Below are 22,118 nucleotides of genomic sequence, written 5' to 3'. Positions count from 1 at the left end.
ATTGTCAACATTCTAACACGTTGATATTGTCAAAATTCAATAGAAACATAAAATATGTACATATTTTAGGTGTCACTTCTTTATTTGTTGCCCTCACAATGGGAGAAATGAAGTAGTGGCTAGTGCAGTTATCTTTTATTATTTTCATTTTGAGTTCTTTTCCATCGATTTTATTTTGAAGATTTAATCATGTAGGACAAGAGTTACATGTATAGAGGATGTCGTATGTGCATGAGAATAGCGATATAGAGGAAAATTTATCTTACAGGCAAGAAATTAATTTAAATAGAAAAAGAAAGTATAATAAACGTTAAATAAGAAACATTAATTTGTTGCAATTAGGATTTCAATAAACATTTAATAAGAAACATCACTATTTTGTTTTAAATAACATATAGACTATTCGTAAGTTTCAATTTTGTAAACTTACTTTTATTCAATCAATACGATAGATCATTGACCAAATTGTTCATTTTTTTATTATAATGTTATTTCCCGATAATACATGTATATGGTATCTTCATTAAGTTCGTCAAAGTGTTCATCTTATCATGCAAGAAGATTTCTAGTACATTCGTAACCAATCATTTGCCCATATTGGCAACACACAACATTATGATCAGAGAGGGCATCTTGAAAATTGAAAGGCTTCTGTTCAAAGCCACATGGTGTGATTAGATCATAACACACACCGATAAACCAGATAGGCTCATATTCATTGTATATTTCCCATCATTGTCATTCCTTTAACATTTCTCTCTATTAATGGTGTGAGACCTTTTCCTAGTGCGATTTTTGTTCTACTTTTCTTTGTGGACTATCTTATTCGGTTGATCTCTCAATTATTTTGTTGGGTTTGTAACATTGGCTATTGTTTTATAACTCTAGAATATTCCCATCATTTGCAATTTTTGATAGGTGATCATCACATTGGATTTTTCATTAGTCCTTGCAAGTCTAGATCGATGCACATATGTGTGGACAGTGCATGAAATATTTTTCAATTTAGTTAAAAAAGGATAGAATAGATGTGCCACCATTTAATTGATACCAATTCCTTTTAGTGTATTGCTTTTTTGGTCATAGCATCCTCATAGCCAATGAGTCAAAATGACCTTTCACGTGTTTTTTTTTTCTATCAACGTATGATTCGTGAATTATGTCAGCTACTTTCTTTCAATTGAATTATCATTAATATACAAATTATGGCAATTCTTTCATGTTTGGACACGGGTTCTGTCATAATTCTTATAGTCACTCTAGTTGTTTCCTACGATTTTAAACAAAGAAAATTTATGGATGCCATCAATATTGCATCGAAGGCCTTGGAACGATCAAAACATAGATAAAAATCTATCTAGATAATGATATATCAAGGGACATGCCATAAATCTTACTTTGTGGTTCCTTTCCTATTAGCGTATCGGCTTATGATTCTAAACTCTCGCTACTTCAGTTACCCTTTTCTGTTATGCTAGACAATGTAAAAATTCTTCTCCGGACAACTTTCACTTCGCGTAGAGAAAAAAAATTAATCATTCACACCTTTTTTGTTTTTCAAATTCAAGATTGATTGCAAAATACATCCTTAATTTTGAATTCATCTTAAATGACATCTCCAATTTGAATTAGATATTGTTTCTTTAAGTTCATAATTTTGTGCTTTTCATATCATATTTAGTGATTGCATTCAAATGCAATTAAAAGCCAAACATTTTTTCATATATGCATTGACGTCCTACACAGATCCTCCATTTTGTGCAAATTCTAGGCTATATGCAATTTCTCTTCCCGATAGCTAAACTCTAAAAGTTCTAAAGGGAAAACAACTTAAAATGAAATAGTGAAAAAATAAGAAGATAACAAATGCATTGAAATCCTTAACAAAATGCAAGTGAATCAAGAATATGATGAAGAGATAAAATATATAAACGATAAGTGTTATAGACCTATTCTACTAGATCCATTGTTTCCATACCTATTTTATAGAATCATGGATGTACGAAAGCATAATGATAAATGTTGTCACATGAAAATGAAGACCTAATAGTTCTTGTTTTAGTTGACAAATATTAGAGTAAGGAAGTAGGCTTCGTAGCATATGAGAAGACAACAAAATTACCATAAAGAATCAATATCAAATGAAATGTTCTTGTTCTACTATATGTAGGGAGCTAAAATACAAAGGATTTCCCTTTCACTAGCACAAATGGAATATGCAAGAAAATATATGAAAAATAGCAAGAATGTTGATGCATTTTGGATAGATTTTGGAAATCCAGATATCGATAAGCTTCAATGAAACAAGTACCGTGAATTGTATGATGGAAATATTTCATCTGATTGGGCTCCAATATTACGTGTTTCAAAACCATTAACATGTCATAGAAATGTATTTGTAACTATGGTGTGCAAACAACTTCCAATACAACTACTCTGTGTTAGAACAATTCACTAATCATAGGGTTTAACATTAAATGTACTCACCTTTGATCCAGCTTGCATGTCAACACAAGGACTACTTTACATAGAATTTTCACATATTAAAATGATGGAACCACTGGATCTTCTTACAAACCTAGCACAAAAGAACTTTTCCTTGAAGAAAAAATTATTAGAAGAACCAAACTACTTGAGTACTATAGCATCATAGAAATCAAGATACATAGAGAAGCCAATAGTAAATGCAAATACTTTAATGACTGCAAGTATGAATACCTGAAGTGTACATGCTCATGTGAATGAAAATGTACATCATGAATAGTTAATGAATGTTATGATTCTCTATATCTAGGAAACACAGTTAAAATTTCCATCGTCAAATAATGAATTTCACAAATTCAATTTTAGCATATCAAATTGTCTTCATGGAGTCCTTGGATACAAGAAAACATAGAAATCATATATATGATAAATGATTACAATGACATAATCAAATTTGTTTTGTCAGAATTATATTTCCAATGTCAGTTATGCACAATAAATGTATATGTTGAACCACTTGTATATCTTTCGGCAATCGTTCAAGAAATAACAATAATAAGGGAAAAATTCACACCTCATGATTAAATTTGTATACTTATTGGTTATTTAAATATTGATATCAATTCAAATAGAAAAATAAGAAAACTATTATTAGATTTTATGTAGTGTGAGCAGTGACATGAAATAAGGAGAAATTTTGTTTTTGGGAATAAGACAATTATTGATAAATTTGGGCAAATTTTCCTCTTTAGATGATAGAGATTTTTTAATTCAAAGATGCATACATAATTGCATTTAGGTAAGAGAATGTAATGAAGTGACATAAACAAGTAAAATAAGCGGAAATCAAATGCAAGCATGAGATCCAAGGAAAAAAATCAACTTGATAATGTAGTTTACCAAGTGCGGGTTACGTCTTCCGGCCCTGCTCATGTCGCAACGAAATAAAATCACAATAAAAAAGAAAGTGACATCTTATACCTCATTTTCTGGGGATGACCTAAAAATGTAGACCTCTTCTGGAGAAACTGACTACACAGCTGGAATCCTGGCAAACAAATTGTGAAAAATGACTATAAAGTAAAACTTGTTCTGGTTTGGTCAAAATTTGGATCCCAGGGAAACTAAAAAATTCCCGAAATATTCCTTAGTGTTGGTGAACTAGAATTTAGCTACCCAGATGATGAATCTTACTTCACCAATGTGCGCCTCATGGAAAATTGAGTAAAATGAGTATAAACTCACCCTGTTTCTACTTTGGTAAATTTTGAGGCTTTGGGAATCTAAAGATTCCCTAGAATATTCTTGAAAATAGTATCTATAACTTCGTGCATGTAACTACAACTCTTGTTCCACCACATGACTTCCTCCCGCACTATTTTGAATATGGGTTAAGTAGCGTTTGGTTTGATTGTCATTACAATGGTGCATCACTCACACAATGGTGCTGCGAAAAAAGTGAGGCTACAAACCTTGATGGAGGTTGTAGGGTCTACCCCTAGCCTCACGTGCTCGTTATATAGATATTTGGTGCATTGGTTGTTTTAAATTTTGATATGCAGTTTCAAACTGCAACTACACCCATGCTAGCAGACTCGCAGGGTGGGTTCAAATACTGCCATTGGATATTACATATTTATAGTAATATAACTATGAAGCCATTGGTCAGCTAGTCACTGACCATTTTTAAAAAATCATTATTTTAATCCCTTACTGTATCAATTTCCTACCAAGATTTTAGTTGTTACTGATCATTTTAAGTGGACGACAAATTCACCTTCACTAATCATCGGTCTAATCCAAATTGACACCAATTTAGAAGAATCTCTCATGTTGACTGGACTATCATGTGGCATGTCTCGATTGGTTCATATGAATGACTAGGATGCTCCATTAGCTGACACATTTCACTCTATGACTACCCTCCTCCCACCATATGACAACATCACCCTACTGATGTCAGCATCTGTATGGCTGATGTCAACATCCGTACAACTAACATCAAAATATGTACTATTGACGTCACCATGGCATGTTTCCTTGCTTACACAAACTTTATCTATTTTGGAAAAAATTTAATGGGCCGTAAATTCTTCATATGATGTCGGTTTCACGTGATGCTCATGTCATTGGATTTTGAACGACAACATATTTGATTTGAGACTAGTCTTGCTACATTTTGAGGACTCCGAAAATTTGGCATTTTAGGATCATCCTGGATCATTCCTCCCAAATAAGTAGATTTTCGGTGACCAAAAGCTTCATCAGTGAATTGGGAAGTGAGGGAAATGGTCCCTCACATCCTCCTTTTCAATCCAAAGAACTTTTCTTGGACGCATTCCCTTGAAGCCAAGCTACTACATGTATCCCCATCATGAAGTGCTAGTTCACCTATCAAGAATGATATCTTCGAGTAGATTTTCCAAGTATTCTAGTGCAAATTGATCCATTGTAGGGACCTATCCAACCTATTTTGTGTCCATGATCAAAGTAGGCTCGTAAAGCTTCAAGTTTTCAATGTTCTCCACTGAGTACATCTGCATGTATGTTGGTAAAACGAGACAAAAATCATTCTCTCCAATCTTCTCTAATATCGTGAAAGGACCATATTATATTGGTCTCAATTTCTTTCCTTCCACTTTCATTTTATCCTTTATTATGTGGAGCGACAACCTATCTCCAACCTAGAATTGGTTATGAACCTGGTGCTTTTCATGTCGAGTCATGTATTGAGCTTGACTTTTCTCCAATTTCTCTTGCACTTCCTGGTGAATCTGCTGAATTCGCTGAATGAAATTCCTTGCTTTTTCCTTATCATCCTTCCCACTAGAATCTTCATCTCTCACAAAGACCATGTCTAAGGGTTTCTTTACCAAATACCCAAAGCATGTCTCGAATGGTGAGATCATAGTGGAATAATGAACTTCCTTGTTGTATGCATGATGTACATAAGGAAGCTACTAATCGCACAACTTGGGATGCTTCCCACAATATCCTCAAAGTAAATGTATCAGTGTACCATTGGCAATATGTGTCTGCCCCTTGGTCTGTGGATCAAATGTTGTACCTTTCTTTAGCATGGATTCCATCATTATCCACAAACTCGTCCAAAACTCTCGAAGCAAACAAGAATCTTGACCAGACAAAATGGATGTGGAAAACCCAAAGTGGACCCACACAAATTGCAATAATAGATGATCAATGTAGTCTGTAGTGATTTTATTTTTACAAGGCATTAAGACACACATTTTGCTAAATTTATCCACAACAATATACAAATAGTCACGACCTCTCCTAGACAAAGGAAAATTGCCAACAAAATCCATTGACACACTTTTTCATGGATGAAACAAAGCAGGGAGTAGTGTGTAGAGCCCCATTTTTCTATTAGGAGGCATGCAAAATGTGCACAACACACATCCCTTTACATATCTAGTGACAAAGTTTTTAATTTGATGAAAAAAGGAAAGCCTATGTAAATGACACAAAGTTTTCCCTAAAACAAATAAACCAACACAAGAGTGCTATGTCCCCCTTTGATTATATGTATTGTTTCATTGGTGGGGATACAAAGTTTTCCAAGATGTTACAACAATTTTCCCTGCAAATGGTAATTGTCTACGTGCGATTGATGAGTTAGATTTGAATAAATCTCCTTAAAATATTCATCAACAAAATATTTTATATCACAACCTTCAAAATATAGAGAATCATTTTTCAAAACTATGGATGCAGAAACATTGTGGTGAGAAATCATATCTGCCACTTTGTTTTTGGTTCCCTTCTTGTATTTTATTACCAAGTGAAACCATTGGAGGAATCCTATCCATCTAAAAAAACGTTCTTGTTGAATCTTGTTTTACAACTAGAGGTACAATAAGGGTTGGTGATCTATGTGAATGACAGTTTCCTTTTCAGTCAAATGGTTCTTCCACTTCTTCACACTTTTAAACAAGGTATATAGGTCCTTGTCATATGTGGGATTGTTCACACTAGCTTGGGAGAATGTCTCTGAGTGGTATCATATAGGTTTCCTCTACTACATCATCATTACTCCAATAGTATACCCACTAGCATCTATCTCAATCTTAAAATGTTGTTTGTGGTTAGGTAAGCCCAAAATGGGTGCGATACTGATCTTATATTTTAGTGTATCAAAGGATTTTTTATGCTTTCCTCCTCACTGAAAGGTTTGCTTCAAACTTGTCAATGCATGAAAGGGGGATGCAATCATGAAGAAGTTATAAAAATACCTTCTCCAGTATTGTATTGCACCCAAAAAGCTATGAACCTCAGTAACATTGGCGGTTAGGCCACTTCACAATCACATCAACTTTAGAAGTATCTATTTCTAACTATCCACCTCCAACAATGTGACCCAATTAAACCAGAAAAGTCTTACCCAATTCACACTTAGACATTTTGACATAAAAAATTTTCTTTTAAAAACTTTAAGCACAATTTTTACATGACTCACATGATCTTCCCATGTCATACTGAAAATGAGAATGTCATTAAGATACACAAGTACAAAATCCTTATGAAAAGGCCTGAAAATATCATTCATGACCCTCATGAATGTGGTTGGAGAATTTCACAGTCTGAATGGTATCACCAACCATTCAAACAAGCCATTTTTTTGTCTTGAATGTAGTCTTCCATACATCTTGTTCGGAAATCCTGGCTTGATGATATCCACTGTGCAAGTACAGTTTTGTGAAATAGACAACATATTTCAAATGATCTAATAAGTCATCAAAGCAAGGAAGAAGGTATAAATTATTCACCGTTATTTTTTTGAGTGCCCTGTAGTCCATGCTTATCCTCCATGTGTCATCCTTCTTTAGCACCAAAACAATGGGTGAACCACATGTAGAAGAATTGGGCCTTATGACTCCTTGGTTTAGAAATTCCTACACATATATCTTTATCTCCTCCATCTCAATGGATGAAAACCTGTACATACCAATATTTGCTAAAGGAGCACCCTGCTATAAGATAATTTCATGTTGGATACCATTGTAGTTCAAAACAGTTTCATATAATTATCTTTTATGAGTGGGATCACCACCTTGGAAAGATTCAGATGTCTCTACATATTTTTCTCTCACAAACATGAGCATGCACCCTTTACTGGAATTTATAAATCTCTTCATCTAACATGCACTTACAAGAATGGCACTGATCTTGGCACGATGAGCTCTAACAAGGTATTCCACCTCATATTTCATGAGATGATACTTGTTTTCATGGAAAATTAAAAATTCTTTCCTGTCATACCAATATGGATACCCCAATACATTGCCACAAATATCCAAAGGCACAACATCAACATCAACCTCATCTACTAGTTTGGATGCAATAAAAAATCTAGCCCTACAGTATTTGGTTACATGTAATTTTGTTTTTTCACACACCCAATCAAGAGGGTAATGTTTCAGATGAGGCTTGGTCTCTAACACTAATTTATTAACCAAGGATTCTGAAATCAAATTCTCTTGTGAAAGTGCATCAAACAAGGTTTCCAATTTAGCATGTTTCATCACAACTCTAATGTGGAACAATCGAGTCCTCTTTCATTCATTAAAAGGAGACACATTTGAAGAACTTGTACTTGCATGCAATTCAGAATTTTCATTAGCATGAAGAGAGAAGGTACCTTGTATTTCCACTACTTTGATCTTTGTCTGATAACTAGAGTTAGATCCAAGGTCGTGCTGCATGGTTTCCATCATCTTTTACTTGATCCTTCAACCAAAAGTCTTTGGCTTCATCTTTGGTTGCAGCTTCCAACAATGGCCATCATCATGGCCTTCCTTCTTGAAATGTGTGCAAGATGGCTTTGCTCCTTTTTCCTTATTGGTTTTAGCTTCATTCTTGTCCTTTCCCTTTCCTTTTCCTTTGAGCTTGCCATTATGAGGTTTGAAAGAGGATTTCATGGGTTGATCTTATTTGTTATTCTTGCCCCTGATTTCAAGGTGAAAGGCCTACACACTAGCTGCATGAATAGTAGTAGACTCAAATAATAACAAATAATGCCTGATGTAACTATGTAAAGCCCCAATATACTTTGTTAGAGTTTCTGGTGAATTAAGTGAAATGCCCAAATGTAAATCTTGCTTCTAAGATCTCCCATGAAGCTTTGTAATTTTAACCCTTTCCTAATCTCAAATATTTCCATTTCATTAAATCCTTTTGTCAATATCCCAAATGATAAAACTAATCTTTTAATGCAGAAACAAAATTGGACCAAGAAAAAAGCAGATTACCCAAGATTTTGTTACCTTTATGAAACTTGCTCCCCTACGAAATGAGAACAATGCCACTCAGCTTAAGAGATCCTAACTTGATCATGGTCTCATCTTCCTTCATTTTCTGAATTTTTCAATAAAACTTGATGTTTGGACAGAGTCCCATAGGGTCAATTTTGGGGCAAAAATATGAAGCCTTATTGTAAAAAGTGTAAACTCTCCGCAAGTTCTGGTCACGGAGTGCGTAGATCGTAAAATGTCATAAATGGTTTTACCCTTCTTTTATGTAGGTTGTTTCAGATTTAGTAGACCTACACATGGTCTGCGGACCATGGGATTGTATAAAAACAAGAGTCGTAGAGAGTTTAAGGCATAATAAAAATGGGATGAAGATGAATGTAGTGGGTTAGTAGAAGAAAGAGTGAAGAAGTCATATGGTAGAAGAGAGGCTCTCAAACTGTGTGCGCAGAGGCCTAGAGTAATGTCCACAACTGAGTGTGTGGAGCTCTATAACTGAGTGTGTAGGGAAGTATTGAGTCTGTAAAAAGAATTGAAGTATTAGTAAAGAAGTTATTACATCATTTCCTGTGTTTTTCCTATCTATTTATGTTATGAATGAATTCACTTTTATTGTATGATGAATGATGGGCTTATGAATTAATAATTTATTGATGTGCAATTTTACATGATTTATATTTTCATATGAATGTAAGTAATAATAACTATTTACGTGAAGAATATCATGCTGCATGTTAAGGTTATCTAAGACTTAAGCCGATCTGGGTAAATACAAAATTAAGGGTAATTACAAAGGTGCATAAGTGGAGGATTTACCCGTTTAGTGTTCGCGAAAGATAGTCGTAGACCTTTGTGAAGGTCTAGAGGTTGATAGAAGGAAGTTATATTGACAGGCCTTGAGGGATTATCGATCTACACAAAGGCATGTTTAGTGCATAAAATGACATCACACTCATATCTGGGTGCAGAAACTTAGTTCTAGAATCCCTCCATACTACTTTCGATGAGGACTCAGTCCGTGCTTCACGGGTAGATGCTGAAAGGGCCAATAGTGTAGGGATTTGTTTGGAAAGCTTAACTCTGAAGTTAGGTCAGGACCCACTAATCAAACAAACGGTTTCGTTACCGGGATTGAGATATGCATAAAGAGGTGTGTGATGTCACATCACTCAAATCCAAAAAGAATGAAATTGAGGAGTGGCTGGATAGAAATATCCACAAATTTGTGGCACAAGAAAACAAAAATCCAAGATTAAGGAAATAATAGTGGTTGGACAGGTATCTGTAGACAAAGATACATGAAATTTTCTTCTATTCCTTCCCAACCAAGCTATACGATTGGATCGCCAAATTGGCGAACAACGAGGGAAGGTGGAGGCTTGATGGTTCAGTTGTGTGGACCTCGGAGTTAGCGTGGATATTGGAAGCCTCTGAAGATAAGATTGTGCACATTGTTGATCACTAGCTTGATCATGTCATCAAAGGATTCATCATAGATTTCATAGTCAATACCTCAGTTAGCTACAATGAAGTAGAGTGACGCTTCTTCAAGGGATCACAAGGTAAGTATTAAAATTTTTGAATACTTGGATTAAAATGCTCTTATGTGAAAAGTGGGTTATGCAAGTACTGTTGGCATTATGAGACAAGTGTTGTCCTTGATGGCAAATCACACTGATGAAAAATCATAGTGCAGAAGGATAGCAGCAAGGAATTGATGATCAGACTATAAGAAGAAGAGAAAATTCATATACGCAGGTTCATTAAGCCCAAGTCGCGTATACACGCAGGTTCGCTATATACCAAGTCGCGTATACGCAGGTTCGCTATATACCAAGTAGGGTATACACGCAGGTTCATGAATGGAAAAGAGCGTACGTGTCGGAAAGCTTACTTTTGGTCCATGGTAGTTAGTCCTCGGTACTTGAGCCTATGTTTTTGGACCAAAGTATCTCGACAGACGTGTTGATCCCTAGTATTGAGTTGATGGTATTGGGTTACTATGGTTTTGGACCGTGGTATTGTGAAGGGCCTAAGGCTATATAAGGAGAAGATCATTAGGCCAAAGGGTGTGAGTGAGTAATGAATATCTGATGAAGTGTGAGATCCAAATGCTGGTTATGGGTTGGTGATCTGAACCATGGTTTCACTCATGTGGAGGATGATGAACTATGGAACGGGATCTCAAGGCTTGGAATGATTATCTTCATATGGTTTGACGGTGGATAGACTAGATCTATTGACGCATGTTTATTGTTATGATCTGGGTATGTTTTGATGTTTGATATAGCTGTGGAATTATAAGTTAGGATTTCCAGATCTGTACGCAGGTTGTCTTTGGCAAAAGAGCGTATACACGCAGGTTGGGTTTGTCCAAGTAGCGTATACAATGTGATGTATGATATTTGAAGATGAAGTTGGATCTGGTTATTGCTATGTTGTCTATGTTGTTGACAGTGTTTCAGTGATTCAGTATTGGGTGATTCAGAGATTGATGATGCAGGTTGTTTTATGGATCCAGTATGAAAATGTATGAAACGTGGTCCCGGGAAGATCGTAGAGTTCAGTAGGTTGGCACCTACGTACTGGTAAACATATCAGCCAATACATGAACCAGGGGGTTGTAGCTCCCTTCGAGGAGCAGCTGGAGAACGAGTAAAGGTTGAAGCATTCTGTAGGCAGGCACCTACGTACTAGTAAATGGATCGGCTAGTACAAGAGCTAAGAGGGTTGTAGCCCTCTGCAGGTTGTAGCCTACGTGCTGGTAAAGGACTGCACCAGTACATTGTAAAAGAAGTTTCTGATTAACGAACGATAGAAACAAATTGCAGCAGGTGGTTTTCACCCACATTGGGTTTCCACCTTATATCATGGTGTTCATGTGTGTGCCTTATGTGTGATGATCTATTCTGTTATACTGCACCTGTTTACTATTAATATGGTTAATAATGTTCTGATGCATTTACTGAAGATAAGCTAACTGAATCATAAGATTTCTGGTTATACGCTGGTTGCTTTAGACACAGTAGCGTGTACACACTGGTTCACTTAACTGAAGTAGCGTATATGTTTCCGAGTATTGAAAAAGTTTTATCTGATCTGATAATACTGATTCACCCCCCCCCCCTCTCAGTATTATTTCCAACAAGTACGTTGATGTTTGGAGCTTTGTGAAGCGGAAATTTATTCAATGATAGAGAGAGAACAAGCCCCGATTATAGCCCGCTGATTGAACCTCCTCCAAGCGACGATGAAGGAGAAGCACAGGCTTCACTGCAGAGTCTTATCCAGTTAATAAGGCAAGGGTTCATGTGAATACCCCATCTGCCCTCACCACCTCCATCTTCACCTCCATAGCATACGCATTCACCCACACTACCACTAGCTCCACCACCATTCAATATGGAAAATCAAGTGAAATTTCCCATTTTCAAGGCCTTGGGGAATGAGGGCCCATACTAGTTCAAGTTCGGTACGAAGGCTGTATGGAGAGCCCAAAATATTATAGACGATGAGATGAAGAAAGCAACATTGGTTACTGCTTTCCAGGATCGTACACTAACGTGGTACATTAAGTACTATATCAATAACCTGATGACTGTGTTGGCAGACATTCAAACTGCACTAAATAAGGAATTTAGTAGACCCAAGTCTGAAGCACAATCAATCATTGGATTAAACGAAATTATGATGAGGCCTAGAGAAACACCCTAGGATCTGAATCAGAGATTGAAATGCTAGATCTGCAAAGCTATCATGAATATTATAGATGAACAACATTGTGAATGGTTTGTAGCTTCTTTCTTTCCTCACTTAAAAAGGTTGCTCTATCACAACAAAAGATTGGGACCCAGGTGGAAGCCTTGGAAATTGTGATGAGACTTCATGAAGCACCTATCCCAAATGTTGCTTTGGGAGTTTAGCAGATTCACACAGAGTTGCAGAATCTTTGCCTAGAGTTACAAAGTCTAAAGAAGGACAGAGAGGCTCGGCCGGAGGTGTGTGAAGAGGTTTGGTGCCTAAAGGGTAAGAGTCAAGGGTAGGAAGAAGATCATTGCCCTGTCTTCACAAATTATGTTGCAAGAGGAGGGCTAATGCCCCAAAGGCTGAAAGCTCAACCAGGGCCAAACATAGGGCTCGCGTTGTTGTGTGCTGTCTATCAGGTAGCTAGAAAACATGTGACAAACAATTTCCACTTGCTAAAGAAATTTGTGTAGACAACGTAAAAACTCTTTTTCGGCTTCTTAAAATCAGTGGGTCATGATGAGCATAACTATCATAGCTATGAATTCATGATGGAAATAATGTTCGCATATTGGATGCACACATAAAATTGGCCCCCAGATCAAGGCACTGGGGGAGTACGAGGAGGATATCAGGTGGAGAATATCAGGAGTGCAGATGAGGCTAAGGTGGGGCAGGACCTATGTGAGGTCTGGGACAAGTTATCTGATTCAATTGTGGATGGAAAATCAATAGAACATTATCCCCATGGAAGACTACAGGGAGAGACAGTAGATATTCAAGATGCGAGTGAGTTGGCTAATTTCGAAGTGATATAGATTGTCGATGACAAAATTCCTTACCCCGTGCTCCTTGGGATTGATTGGGCTATTGACATGAATGGGGTAATCAATTTTAAGAAGAGGACAATGTCATTTGGGATGAAATCACTCTATGTAGTAGTACATTTAGACCCTGTAGAAGGACCTAATTATATTGGGTCAGTCCGCAATTACATAAGTTACGATGATTTGGACCAGATCTATAAAATAGCGACGTGAGACCAATATTGGGTGAATCCGATAGAAAATGGATGAATTTCCTAGGACCACAAAAGTTCCTGTACATTGGATTTAAATGAGGAGGTGGAACATTGGAAGAATATGTTTCATGAAGTATCTATGCTACACTGTAACATGATGACTAAATCATTGCGTTGTGTATCGTCAGAGGTAAGGAGTTTTCCTTACTATGATGGTCTAACTGATGTAGATAAATTTTTGTATGCATTTGAAAGGGAAATACCTGAGAATCATCATTTCCAAGCATTGGATTTAGTGTTGCATGCTATGCCTGCATGATGGTGGGGTACGCATAAAGAAAGTTTTGATGGATGATGCAAGTACAAAAAAATGATGAGGTTGTGTTTTGGTAATCCAAAAGTTTGATTGACAGAGAAATATGATGGTGGGAGTGATCTGCGCAATAATTTAGCCAAATGGACTAACGCTTATGGAGCAGAGCCACAACTGTAATGGGTGCAATTGCTTTATCATACTTTGGATGTAATACCAACGAATTGGTAATTGGAAACAAGGCTCCACCACGACACTGATGACTAGGATATTTAGAGACAGGGATTTGTGATGACATTCAACTTTGAGGATGGATTAAAGTGCATCGATGAAGCATTGCAGGAGGTCAAGGCAACAATCTTTAGACTCTCACAAGATCCCTTGAATTTGATTCAACCAAATTGGACCAGATAGTTGTGCCATGGTTTGGAATGATACAATGTTACTGCTGAAGAAGAAGATGGGGATACAGGGAACATTAATATCCCAGAGATAGAGGGTCACCATGAATTTGAGGGACCACAGATAGAGAATCTCAATATCACCGCACCACTCAAAGCCAGATAGGTGAACATAGAAGAGGTGCAAAGCTGAAGTTTTTGAAGATATGAGACTACTGGGATGATGCTACGATGGATATGGTCACTAAGTTGCTCCACGATTATCAGGATTCATTCCCTACAAAGTTTTTGGACTTAAACGACATCATAGGTGATTTGGGAGTGATGAAGATAACTTTGAAACCAGACGTAAAGCCTGTTAAGCAAAGTTCATATCGCCTTAACACTAAGTACAAGAAGAAGGTCCGCTTGGAGTTAGACAAGATGCTGGCAATGAGTGTTATTGAAAGAGTGGAGGAATCCGATTGGATAAGTCCAATGGTAGTTCAGGAAAAGAAGCAGAAAGATGAAATTTAAGAATTTGCGTAGATTCAGGAAGTTGAACGATGCTTGCCTTCCTGATCCTTTTCTAACTCCATTTACATATGAGGTATTGGATAATGTTAGTGGGAAGGAGGCCTATTCGTTCAGTGATGGGTTCTCTAGGTACCACCAGATAAAGATTGTGCCAGAATACAGGGGTAAGATGACCTTCGTGACTAAGTGGGGATGCTTTCAGTACACAGTAATTCCTTTTGGACTTAAGAATGCGCGAGAAATCCTCTCGCTCGTAGTCATTGCTGCATTCAAAGAGTTCATTAAGAAGCTTTTGGAGGTATATTTTGATGATTGGACATTGTTCGAATTGGTAAAACGCCATGTGTCTAGTTTTCACTTGATGTTGGATACGAGTCAGAGGTATTAGATCACTCTACTTGAAGAAGTGTTTATTTTGTGTCCCTTTTAGAATCTTGTTGGGTCATGTAATGTGCAGACAAGGATTAATTGTGGACCCTGCTAAGATCGTGGTCATAATTAACTCTAAGGTGCCAAGGAGTGTTAAACAGCCACACACAACATTGGGTCATACTAGATACTATCGAAATTTCATAAAGAGTTATGCTCAGACTACCACGTTGATGGAAAAGTTGTTGAAGACAGATGCTACATTCTATTGGAATGAAGAATGTTGGTAGAGTCTAGATATATTAAAGGAGAACATGGTCACCGTGTCGATCCTAGTCTTCTCAGATTGGAAAAAGGAGTTTCATGTGCATGTGGATGTGTCATGCATCACACTGGGGTTAGTATTGACATAGGCTAGTGAAGGAGAAATGGATTACCCGATAGAATTTGTCAGTAGGAAGCTATCTAAGGCTAAGAAAAGTTATTCAATGATAGAGCACGAAGGGTTGGCTGTGGTGTATGTGCTCTAGAAGTTTAGACATTACTTGTTAGGCAAGCACTTTAAGATGTATACAGACCATTCTGCATTAAAGTACCTAGTCAATGAGCATGTGTTGTGTGGGAAAATATATAGATGGTTGTTTTTGTTTCAAGAATATGATTTCGAAGTAAATGTGAAGCTAGGGGCATTGAATGCAGGGCCAGATCATCTATCGTGCATTGAAATAGGAGAGGAGCCTACCAAGTTAGAGGAGGAGCTTCCTGACACACAACTCTTTGTGGTGCATGTATCAAGCAATGATTTTATAGACATTATCCACTTCCTAACTACAGGAATGGCTCCAGAGAGATACATGAGTCAAGAGAAGAAGGAATTGGTGGCGTGTGCAACAAATGTTTCTGTTATTGCAGGTGACTTGTGTAAGATGGGATCGAATGAGATACTCGCATGTTATGTGCCTCATTTCGAATGAAGAAGTATCCTAGCTAAACCTCATGGAGGAGCTGCGGGAGGTCATTATCCAGGAAATGCAATAACACATAAGGTTTTATGCACTGGGTTGTGGTGGCCAGCAGTGCATAAGGATTCCAAACCATATTGCAGGTTGTGTGACGCATGTCAGAGAACTGGTAGGCCATCGCGGAGGGATGACCTTCCTTTGAATCTAGAGGTATTATTATAGCCATTTGAGAAGTGGGCAATTGATTTTGTAGGACCGATTCAGCCTCCAGGAAAGAAGACGGGTGTGCGGTATATCATCATTGCGACTGAGTATTTTACTAGATGGGTGGAGGCGAAGCCTGTAAAGAACTACACATGGGCAACAACAGTGAAATTTATGTTTGAGTATGTGTTGACCATGTTTGGTTGCCAAAATCTTTTTATGAGTGATCATGGTATGCATTTCCTTAATCAAATGATCAACATGCTGACAAAGGCATTCCAAGTTTATTAGAAAAAGACTGCGCCATATCATCCTCAGGCCAATGGGATAGTTGAGACATTCAATAAGATATTGGAGAATGCACTAACAAAGGTTTGCAATGTGTAAAGAATGATTGGGATGTGTGCATACCAGTTGTGTTACGGTCATATATAACTACTTGTAAGAAGCTTAATGGTCATACACCATTTAGGTTGGTTTATCACATAGAGGATGTGATGCCTATGGAATAAATCATGCCTAGTATACGCATAGTGACATTCATAGGGATGGCAGAATGGAGAGCCTTAGAAGAGAAGCTCACATAGTTGACCAAGCCCGAGGAGGATATGTTTTTGGCTGGATTCCATTAGTAGGTTAAGAAGGAATGCAAAAAATATTGGCACAATCGGCACATCAAACTACACATGTTCTAGGTAAACAATTTAGTTTTATTATATGAAAGTAAGTTTGATAAATTTCTAGGAAAATTCAGATGCATTGGATGGGGCCATACATTATCAAAGAGATTATTGGTGGTGGATCAGTTCAACTTATGAAATTGAATGAGATCCATTTCCAGGAAAGGTAAATGGCATCTGATTAAATCCATACACCAGGGATCCAACCTGATGACTACTTGATGGTAGCATAGTCTTAGTGCTCTAGACGGGGCTGCAAGGAGGCACGAAAGTAAAAATTGCACTGGCCAGATTGTAGAGCTACGCAATAAGGGATCTGCAAAAAACATGAGCGTGTTAGAGTACTAGAAGAAACATGAAGGAATCTGCACTATAAGGGTGGACACCACGCAATGCAGCCAAATAATGACCATTATTGTCACTGTTCATGATTTGACTCCCAGAAGATAGTTAAGAGGAGTGGGCAACCGACATTTAAGGAAGAAATCAAGAGTGAAATATTTTGAAATGTACCGCCAATCTCCCATTTATGGATGGATTTTGGGGGGGACGATCAAATTTGAATTCAAATTCACCTATAAATTACAGGTGGCCATCCATCGAGAAACACTTTGCATTCTAAGAATTTCTGAGTTGTGTTGTTTTTTGGACATGAGCCACGAGTTCTTTGAGGTTTTGCTCACAAGCCACATGTTTGCTCAGTATTCTGACTCAGACAAAAATATTATCTGCAACATCATGTTAGGACGTTGTCCTATAGAAACTACAAGAGCTATAGAGATTGTGGCCTCTAAGGGCACTGCCCCTTAGGTCGTGAGTATGGAGGTTCCACCAACAGTGCCTACGTTCCCAAGGTCACCTATGCCAAACCCTACGTAGATGAGAGAGGTCCTTAAGCCAAAGAGGGATAAGCAGAAGAAGTCGATGGCGATGCGTGAGTCACAGAGGAAATATGCAACGAACCAGGCCCAAAGGAAAGAAAAGCCAAGCATGAGAGAGAAGGGAAAGGTGGTAGATGTGGAAGTGGAAGAGGGCATGAAAGACATATATATTAGGGTGGTAGACCCTATTTCTAGGCTACTATAGTATAGCTCTCCACGTCAAGGAAAAGTGAAGGCCCCAAAGGACCTAGATGAGGGATATTTCCTCCTTAACACACCCCTGCTACTGAAGAAGCTACCATTTGAAGGTTCGTGCTTAGTGTGGATCCCACATCTGAGCTTGAAGACTGGGACTTGGCAGACCTCGAGCAGTTCCCCCACCTAGTGACAGACACCTTCATGAGGAGGGTTTTGTACAAGGAATACGGTGTCACTGTGATGGAGCTGGTGGAATGGATTTGTGGAGTTAACAAGTTGGGGTTGTTGAACCTGCTATGGGTGCCTCACTACCACTGCACTCTGCTAAACCTAATAGTCATCAAGTAGCTCTTATACTTAGTGCATGACAGTTTCTCAAGGGATAGTAAGCTGATACCAATAACTGATATACCGATCCATCAAATCATACTATTACCTCATTCAAGACTGAATCTGGTCAAGGCATTTGGTGGAAAGACGAGCCAGCGCAACCTCATTGGGAAGATGAAGGACAAGTTCAAACTTCTCAAGAAGTTCAACGAGTATTTCATTACAATAATTACTGACCTCGCGGTGAAGGTTCCCACCCAAATTTTGACTAGCAAAGTCATGAGGAAGCGCTGAGCGGACAAGGTGTCGACACGAGTGATCTCTTTAGTGGCTCAATGCATGGAGGGCTTTCAATTCAACTGGGTGCACTACCTGTGCAGTCAGTTCCTCGCAAACTTTAAAGAGGCATAGGATCAGAGAGAGACCTTTCATTATTCATGGCTGTTACTATCGATTGTGTTGGTTGCATTGGAGTTACTAGAGGATAGCCAATTCCCTCCAATCGAGATAGATTTACCAAAAGCTGCCAAGTTTGCCTCTCTATGGGCCACAAAGGGAGTTGTGCATGTTAGAAAAATCAAACTCATTTGGGTACTAATGGAGGCAAGAATCCACGTAGCCATCAACTGAAATTTGTGGTTGTCACCAACCATGTATGGGCAGCTACCTAGGTACATGGAGTTCAAATTAGACTTCCACCATATTTACATCCGGGCGTGCAAGGACCCCAACCATAAATGGTTTGACTTAGCCTACCTAGCCACGGATGATGCGATTGAAAATGTCATCAAGTGATGGCCAACAGACTAACATGTTGCACCCGATGAGGCCACTAGGACTAGCAATTCTGCAAATAAAAAGAAAAAGGAAGAAACTAGACAAAAGGTTTAGCTGTTGGATGAAAAGAGGAAGAAAGAGGCCGAGGAGAAGGCCCAGGTAGACATGGAGCATGCCACAAAAGAACAGGAAGAGAAAGAAGAGTGCAACTCTAAAAGGAGTTAGAAGTCTCCTTCGCCCCAAACAGAGGAGGAAGAGCAGCCAAAACAAGGCAGCGGAGACTAATAGGAAAGCACTCCCTTTCGAGTGAAGTTGTATAAGGAGGAGGAGAAGGAAGGACCGTGCAAGAAGACCAAAGACTCTAAATCGTTTCTCAATCCAATTACCTTGACAGAGGGCGAATTGGATGATATTGGAGATAAGGTGCGGGATGAAACAAAAAAATTGTTGCAGTAGTTTGAGCAGTAACAGAAGCAGGCACTAAGTGCCATTCAGATGTGTCTGTGCAAGTTGCAGATCCAAATCACTAGAGTCTAGGTAGTCACAGGATAGAGGAGCGATGCCTCAACTAGTTTGGCACCAAGGACCACTCAGGTAGGAGAGTCAGTTCAATAAATCGATCTCCAGGGAGTCATACTACCTGATGGAGCTTTTAATGTGAAGGTGGCCACTAACAAGGCTATTGTCAACACTTTGAAGAATGTGGGCCTCAACTTGGGCACACTCCCCAGTGATTTTATTCACACACTGCAAGTAGGTGGCAGAGAACAAGGCCCAGGAGCAATGCACGGTGAGCATGACCAACGATTATAAGGTCAAAAATGAAGATATGCTTGTGGAGAAGACAACTGCATTGGAAGCATGAAAGAAAGTTTACACACAAAATGAACAAGTTGTAACTTTGGTGGCCAAGGCATGCAAGACAGTCCCTGAACTACATATCCTGGAGGAAGTGTCGGTGGATGCACATATTAGGAAGTTGGCTACAGGTGTGCGGGATGCAAAATAATAAGTGGCCAAGGTTTAGTTTGAACTGAACCTGATGATAACAGAACTCGAGTTGAAGGTACAACCTTCAACTGCACCAGATGTTAGAGAATAGTGTGAAGTCATTGTGAAGGATGGAATCACAGTAGTAGATACCGCAGTGATGGATTGCACCATGCTCTTCAAAGAGTGCATGAAGGTAGTCATGGCACTGCAGGAAGATCTTAACCTATAGAGGTTAGACATCGAAGCCTGTGAATTGCAGCAACAGTATGATGAAGAAAGAGTGATGGCATGCACCGTCACTATATGACAGTGATTGGCTAAGCTACATGACGAAAACAATTGCTCGAAGAGGTGGAGCAGCAGAAAGGAAAGAGGAAGTCCCCAAGGCAAAATTGGGGCCTTAGCTAGATAAGGCCTATGTTATCCCTACCACCATTGAGGAAATTTTAAAAATCCTAAAAAGAACACAACAGAAGATCAAGGAAGACAGCGAAGGACTAGCAGCAGTGTGGCTGGTGGAGCAGATCAAATAGGCACTCGTGTAGAGCACGACTGAGGTAGCAGTAGCAAAAGTAGAGATGGGAGGTCTCTACAGTGAGATCTCTTTGCTAACAGACTAACTTCGGGGTGAGTCACGATATTTGTGTTGGGGGCCTACTATGACAGAGTCCCCTAGGGTCAATTTTGGGGAAAAAAACCCATGTTTTGTGGCAAAAGGCACAATTCTTATTCTAAAAAGTGTATTTAAGTCTCCATAACTTATGGTCATGGAGCATGTAGATAGTAAATTATCATTAAGGTTTTTACCCTTATTTTATGTATTTTGTGTCTGCTTCAGTAGACCTACCCATGATCCGCGGACCATGGGATTGTATAAAAAGAAGAGCCTTTGAGAGTCGAAGGCATAATAAGAATAGGATGAAGATGAATGTAATGGGTTAGTAGAAGAAGGAGCGAAGAAGTCGTAGGGTAGAAGACAGGCTCTGTAGCTATGTGTGTAGAGGCCTAGAGTAGAGTCCACAGCTAAATGCATGGACCCTTGTAGCTGAGTGCATAGGGAACTATTAAGTTTGTAAGAAGAGCTGAAGTATTAGTAAAGAAGTTATTAGAGCATTTCCTATGTTTTTCTTATCTATTTCTTTTATGAATGAATGCGCTTTTATGCTATTATGAATGATTGGCTTATGAATTAATATTCTATTGATTCGTGTTTTTACATGATTTATATTGTCATGTGAATGAAAGTAATAATAAGTATTTACACAAAGAATATCCTACTACATGTTAAGGTTATCTAACATTTAATATCATCTAAATAAATACAGAATTAAGGGTCATTCCATAGGCATGCAAGTGGAGGATTTTCCTATTTAGGGTCTGCAAAAGACAGTCATAGACCTTTGCAAATGTCTACAGGTTGATAGAAAGAAGTTATATTGATAAGCCTTAAGGGCTTATCGATTTGCGTGAAGGTAGGTTTAGGGCATAGAATAACATCACTCTCATCTCTTAGTGTGGAAACTTGGTTTGAGCATCGCCCCATACTGCTTCGGGTGAGACTTTAATTCGTGCTTCACGGGTTGATGCCGAAAGGGCCAGTAGTGTAGGGATTTGTTTAGAAAACTTAACTATGAACCTGGGTTATGACCCACTAAGAGAACAATCGATATATATAATCCAATTGTTTAATATCTCTACATTACATTCTCCATTATCTCTGGGAAAATCAAACTTTACCTCTAGCTTAAAAAATGGGTTTTTAGATGCATTCCTATGATGCCTATTAGAATGATGAGAAGAAGATATAGTAGAGCTGTCACTAGTGGATGGATAGGGAGGTGGATCTTCTCCCCCACCTCCATGGTTTACCGAGGCATGGTCATTGAGCTCTTTCTTCTCATGCTTGATTGTCAACTCATATTCAACAAACAACTTGTCATCTTTTTGTGCCATGGTGAAGAACATCTTGTGATAAT

The sequence above is a fragment of the Pinus tabuliformis genome, chromosome 4_2 (assembly GCF_031772625.1).
Source record: "Pinus tabuliformis cultivar Carrire ecotype Pingquan chromosome 4_2, CPIR1, whole genome shotgun sequence".
NCBI classification, from domain to species: Eukaryota; Viridiplantae; Streptophyta; class Pinopsida; order Pinales; family Pinaceae; genus Pinus; species Pinus tabuliformis.
The sequence above is the reverse complement of the archived record's forward strand: the minus strand, read 5'-3'. Positions refer to the sequence as shown.